Here is a 6,068-nt window from a genome sequence, read left to right as displayed (position 1 = left end):
AAGTTATAAAGGAATCTGCAATTCCAAAGCAATGGATAGTTATTTTTGAAGAACCATACAAACATTGTTGTGCCACTAAGCACTTGTATATATACCATCATCATCACCAGAAACATCAAGCTTATTAACTTTTATTATTGTAAGTCAATTTGTAAATTTCGTTATTTTTTAAAAGAATACTTACGTTTGTTATACCCACATTATTTTTTTTAAAAATAAATAATATGTTTATATAATTAATTTGAAGCTACTTTTGCAGAAAATACAAAAATTTCTTTTTACAAAACTTGAGAACCTAAAATTATGCTGTTAAAGACCTCAACTAAACAAAAAACATTTAACATGGACTTAAGAGTTTATTAAACAAGGATGTTTTTATGAAAATCTGATGCTATATGGAATTATCAAAATCGTTAGTTATTTAAATCTCTCGAATTTAATTAGTTTTTGATTTCAATATACACATTACTATAATATTCTAATACGCATGTAATTATTATATATTTTCGATTTTTCTTTCATTAATTGTTTTGGAATATAATGTATAACAAAATTTGTTTTGATTATCTTTGCTTTAGTAAATTAAATAGAATAAAACTTAGCAGTGAAAGTTAAGAATGAATCATTATTCGCTATGAAATAATAAATAATTATCAAACTTTAACTTTTGACTCCAATATAAGGAAAAAGCTTAACCTTCCAACGCCCGTTTACCTAACCTTGTTAAAAAAACAAATTTAAATGGTCTGATTTAATGTTATCCTCCCACCTATTCTCTATTTTATCACTAGGTTGGTCTGCTCAGATCTAATAACCGTTCGTAGACCCAAGATACATTCAACGTCTTCATATTAAGAATGTTACGCACATGCAAATTTTAGTGTAACTTCCTCTCGTAGCAGTATATTGAAACCAGGCCCTCAGAACCTCTGTTTCCAAGTAGGTAATCCTTTGGCCGTTACGTTAACAGTATGAAGGTCATCGGCCGGCGAACGATAGGTACCAGAACGAGTTATCCACAGGGAACGGTTTTCCTCGACGGTTCGGCGACTCAATAGAGATCTTGAGTTTTCTGCCTCCTTTGTATGAGCATTTCCTAGTAAGAGACCATTCTTCGCCTTCCAACTCGACCAGGTTCCACAAAGGGCCATCGAGTAGAATACTAAGTGTACAGGACGGATATCCTTATCGGTACCTCTTCCATGAATGTATAAACTGTATCTTTACTGGGACCTATTAATGTCTTCAAGTATAGAATTTTCAAAGGAAATATGACACCGATAAGAGAAGAATGAGAATTTCAAGCATGAGTAACATCTAACGGTGTTATTTTAAGCATCAATTAACTATAAAGTATTTTAATTTTTGTTACAATATACTCATAAGCATAATATTGTCAGAGAATATGGGGTACCAAACCACAATTTAGCGACTTAAGCACGAGAATTGCAGTTCTTAACGATAAGTCCTGATTATAAATTACATGATGTAAGCAATGAAGGTCATAAACTCCATACACGCCATCTTAGGGTATTGTGAAAGTGACTTACGGAAACTCCATGTAAAATTTATGTCAATATGTAATTAATATGTCAATATTTTCTTGGTCCAAAAGAGATAGTTTATTACATGACAGCGGCAGAAGATGACCGGACATTAGTAAATAATAAAAAACCGAGCTTTAAATGGTCGAAAAGCGATCATATACGTTAGTAAAAATTAGAATCTAAAATGAACTAAAATATTTTAAAATCAAATCTCTATGAAAATAGCTCTAGAAAAGTACCTCTAAACAAAAAACTACCACTACCCCATCATGGGTAAGGGGTTCAGTACTTTTTAAGGAAGTACTGTTTCTTAAAAAAACAGCTGAGAGTGCACCAGCAGGGCTCTCGAAACCACAGGGTTGACTTACGACTAAGGTAACTCAATAAATTATCTGTCACAGCCGGATATGAACACAGACCTTACTGAGTTACCTCGCCACCAAAAAGGTACCTAACTGAGACAGTACTCGCTGGAACTAGGTATTTTAATTTTATCAAGCAAGTTCAATCTCCACTAGACTACAATGAGTACTAAAATGTCTGTATATAGGTATAAACTTTGTTATAATAAATTTGTTATTACTAAACGAGGCAAGAAAATAACAAACCCAGTTTTTCCTAATCAAACCAATGAACATTGGTTTTTACAATTAAAGAATTAAAAAAAAACCAATTCAAGATCACTAAACGCAAGACTTTTATAGTATTTTATAAATTAATATTTTTAGAAAATTAAATAGATTTGATTCTTGAACTTGAATAAGATACGGATGAAAATTAATATAATAAGGTTTTGAAACCAAATGCTACATTCCTTTGTTGCTACAATTTTTCTATTTATTTCATATATTAATATGTTTATTTGATTTGACTTTAAATTAACAAATAATTGCAGGCACTACCATGGCAGGAGCGGTGCAAGTTCGTGGAAATGGACTATCATTTCATACCACAACCATGCAAAATGTTTTGGTAAACTCTGAGAGAACCTGTGCATCTTTTCACAGATTACATTACAGTATTAAAGCCAATAAATAAAAAAGAACAAATCAACAACTTTAAACTCAATCGCCTACACATTGACAAACATTAGGCTATACGTTAAAAGAAATAGATAGAAAAAACAATTTAAAATAACGGGTTTTAGAAAAGAAAGAGAAGGAACAAACCCCAGTATCAATTCCTAAACACATGTTGACACCAGAAATACATTCAAAGAGACTATTCACTCTATCTAAAAGTGGTACAACAAACTGATAAGAACATTTACAAAAAGCAGAATATCTTTTACATAAGAAATTTTTTAGATGTACGGCTTAACAGCTACTGGACTCACGCGAATGGCACTTTACTGGATTTTACCATGGCGCTGTAAGAGTTCCCACGGCTCTTAAGAGAATCCGCTATTTGAACAGGAAAAGTACTCAATGCATTTTAAGAAAATGGCTTTAAAATCTGTAATGGAATACTGTACATTATGATACACAACTTCGGGACTTTCATAGTATTCAGACTAGTTGCGGGTTTATTATGTAGTAATTACCGGCAGAATATGCCATATAATGCGCAATAAGAAACCATAAAATATGCAGTAATAAAAACAACATAAGCAGCAAAAAAACTCTAAATAGATAAAAGAGTCTTACAAATATAAGATTGCAATAAGTTCTGAATTAGGTTTTATTTTGTTTAGAGTGGACTAACTGGAGGGTATGTCAATTTTTGTTTAAAATTTATTACAAGATATAGATATCTAACGTTTCCCCATTTTTTTTTCAGAATCACAATGAAAGGATTGGCTTAGACCAAGGATTAAGAACTATGTAAGAAGTAATATCTGGCACAATTCTAGGAAAGGGAACTTGAGTTGTACCGTAACTTTGAACCCACGAAACTCCAAAATATCTTAGGAATTGATAAATGACCAATAATCGATAGTATGAATCCTTATCAAACAGTTGTTACAACTGTTGGGAGAAGAAATTCATTTTTAAATGTGAAAAATAAACATTGAGGAAATTTTGAAAGACATACTTTCTATAGAATATTTAAAGAAATAAAGACAAGCCGATTTTTACTTTCCAAGTAAAGTTTATCTAAACCAGAATAAAGGGAAAGACAACAAGAAAATATCAATTTTGTTTCTTATTAAGGGGTGGCAAAGAAGAGGATTCAAAATCGTGGCGTATACAAATATAGATATAAATATAATGATAAGTGGCTATCCATTAAAGGAGATCGAATTGGGTAAGTGGGTCAAGAGTCAGAGGTGAACGGTAATACAGCCAGTCACGCAGGTCCTCGTCGCACGATCCAGCTCAGCTAATAAAGCAGGTCTCCTATCCAACACTAAATAAATAGGACAGTATTTCCTTCAATAGCGAGAATATTGAAAGAAGAAATATATAAGTAGTATGAGAAAAGAAAACTGAAGGATGGGAGTTAAATTCAGACAATTATTTCGTCAGAAATTAGAACAGCCAACATGTACCAAAACATGAGATAATTGAAGGGTTTGGAGCAAGAATATAACAAGCGTCATGATGAAAATTGTTTAGTAGGACAATTTAAAAAAAAATCAATAATCCTTATTTTATCTTTTATATAGTTCATATTTCATAATAGGTAAACATTTTCAAATTATGGCTTCAAAGAGAAACTAAGTAACATTTTGGACTAAATTCTAATTGTTTAAAAGAATGAGGCTCGCCACAGTCATGCCACAAACCATTCGATTGTTTTCCATTACATAAGCCAATCTGTCGGTCAAATTATTACCTTAAATCAATCCAACAGTATTTTAGCGAATTCATATACATACATTAGCTTCCTATTTGATGTGTCTTGTAAGCAGTACTAACCTGAAACAAAGAAAAGAATACAATTAAAATTTACCACTATCTCTTATTGAATGAAATCTTAAATTAACTTATTTTATACAATGCATGGATTTTAAATTATAATTGTTTTGGTACAACAGCTTAAAGAAAGGGTCCGCAAATCCACAGTTTTTTCTGAAACGAGAGAGAAGGGAATTCTTCCTGATGAAGTAGGAACACAGGAGGTCCTGACAGGAATTTCTCAAAGAATAGAAAGCTCTCCGGAAAATGGTCTCGGCTGAGGGGCACTGAGTGGGAAATGCTAAAGAGTGATTTACTTTTGATTTCGCTACCTTTCAAGCCATGAGATCCAAGCTTCTTCCTCGTCGCAAAATTACCTCCTCAACTTTGAACAGGACTTTTTAGATTCATTCCCAACGGACCGTAGAGAAATTGTTTTTATAAGAGGAAAGACTGTCGCCTCCATAACATTTTCATAAAAAAATAAAATAATCTTGTCACTTTTTTTACTCTTATTGTTCATACAGGACGAGAATAAATAATAATAAAGTATTTAAAAAAAAAAATATTAAACCTAGATTTTGTAAAATTTAATATACATAGCTCTTGCCCTTTGATATATTTGTAACACTGTACAAATAAACACAACGATTTCTCCCTCCCCTTACTTGCCGAAAAAAGGGGGAAAAAAATAATTTTTAAAACATAATAGTATGATTCCAACAAGAAAACCTAAAGGCTTACACTCTTTGAATATGCGTAATATTTTCCTAATATCACTTATCGTAAAACTGCTTATTCAAATTTAATGGTACCTAAATGTTTCCAAAGTGCCCATAAATATATTTTATCATTAGAAAGGATAATAGTTTTGTGGATTGTAACTTCTAAATTTTCGGACAGAATAGGCGAGCCAAGCAATTTTGAAATTGATAAATAACAAGCATTTCCCTCCTTTAACCTTGCTTAATTTCCTCATCAATGTCGTTTTTTCCAGTTTTCATAGAGCCTAGAATATATTAAATTTATCTACCCCGTTTCTACAAAAATATATATTTTGTTTTATCCGTATTTATTTTGAGAACTAGTTCCTTTCTAGAGTTTCTCAACGTAATTGTATTAAGTTTTATAGTTTCCTTGTCTTCATTCTTCCTTGTTTTCATACTAAATCATCAGCATACTTCAGCGCTAATATTATACCACCTAAACCTCTTTCAAGTTAAGAGGAAGATGGTCAGGGGTGCGGTCATAGAAAACAAAAATAGTTAACAACTATTTATTTTCCGACGTTTCACTCCACTATGTAGAGCTTCATCGGGGCTAAAAAGATACAAAAAAACAACTAAAAATATTTTGAAATAATAGGATATAATACAAAAGGTAAATTAAGGTACTGGTACTGGTATTTGGTGGGGGGAACAAGTACGGCAAGTGGTCCTTTTTGCCACCCCTGACGGCTATATAGGTTGCCGCCGCGTAATCAAGATAGGAGTGTCAAGATTCAATCTTCGGGACCGCCGAAAAATGAATGTTTAACTGCCCCAGGTGGGAATCGAACCCACAACGTTCCGAACCGAGCGCATTGGAACCTACGCCCCAACCCGCATGCCCGGCACGCCCCTTAAATTAAGGTAGGGTTAAAATTATATAAATATAAGTGAAAATAAAATAATATACAAAT

The 6,068-nt window shown here is 32.3% G+C and overlaps 1 protein-coding gene and 1 long non-coding RNA gene across 4 annotated transcripts in view; one reads left to right on the top strand and one right to left on the bottom strand.

The window, feature by feature from the left end:
• The window catches only part of LOC106678455 (uncharacterized), a 22,316-nt gene extending 18,569 nt beyond the window's left edge, over positions 1-3,747 (top strand). Inside the window, exon 3 of the long non-coding RNA XR_010842859.1 lies at positions 3,327-3,747. This is a non-coding gene — a long non-coding RNA (uncharacterized lncRNA). The remainder of the gene's footprint in view (positions 1-3,326) is intronic.
• Positions 1-6,068, bottom strand: part of Frl (formin-like protein) — a 230,753-nt gene that overhangs the window by 40,338 nt on the left and 184,347 nt on the right. The gene's annotated exons all lie outside the window — the stretch shown is intronic.

Source organism: Halyomorpha halys, unplaced genomic scaffold (assembly GCF_000696795.3).
Source record: "Halyomorpha halys isolate HHAL.00 unplaced genomic scaffold, Hhal_1.1 Scaffold144.1, whole genome shotgun sequence".
Classification (NCBI taxonomy): domain Eukaryota; kingdom Metazoa; phylum Arthropoda; class Insecta; order Hemiptera; family Pentatomidae; genus Halyomorpha; species Halyomorpha halys.
The sequence above is the reverse complement of the archived record's forward strand: the minus strand, read 5'-3'. Positions and strand labels throughout refer to the sequence as shown.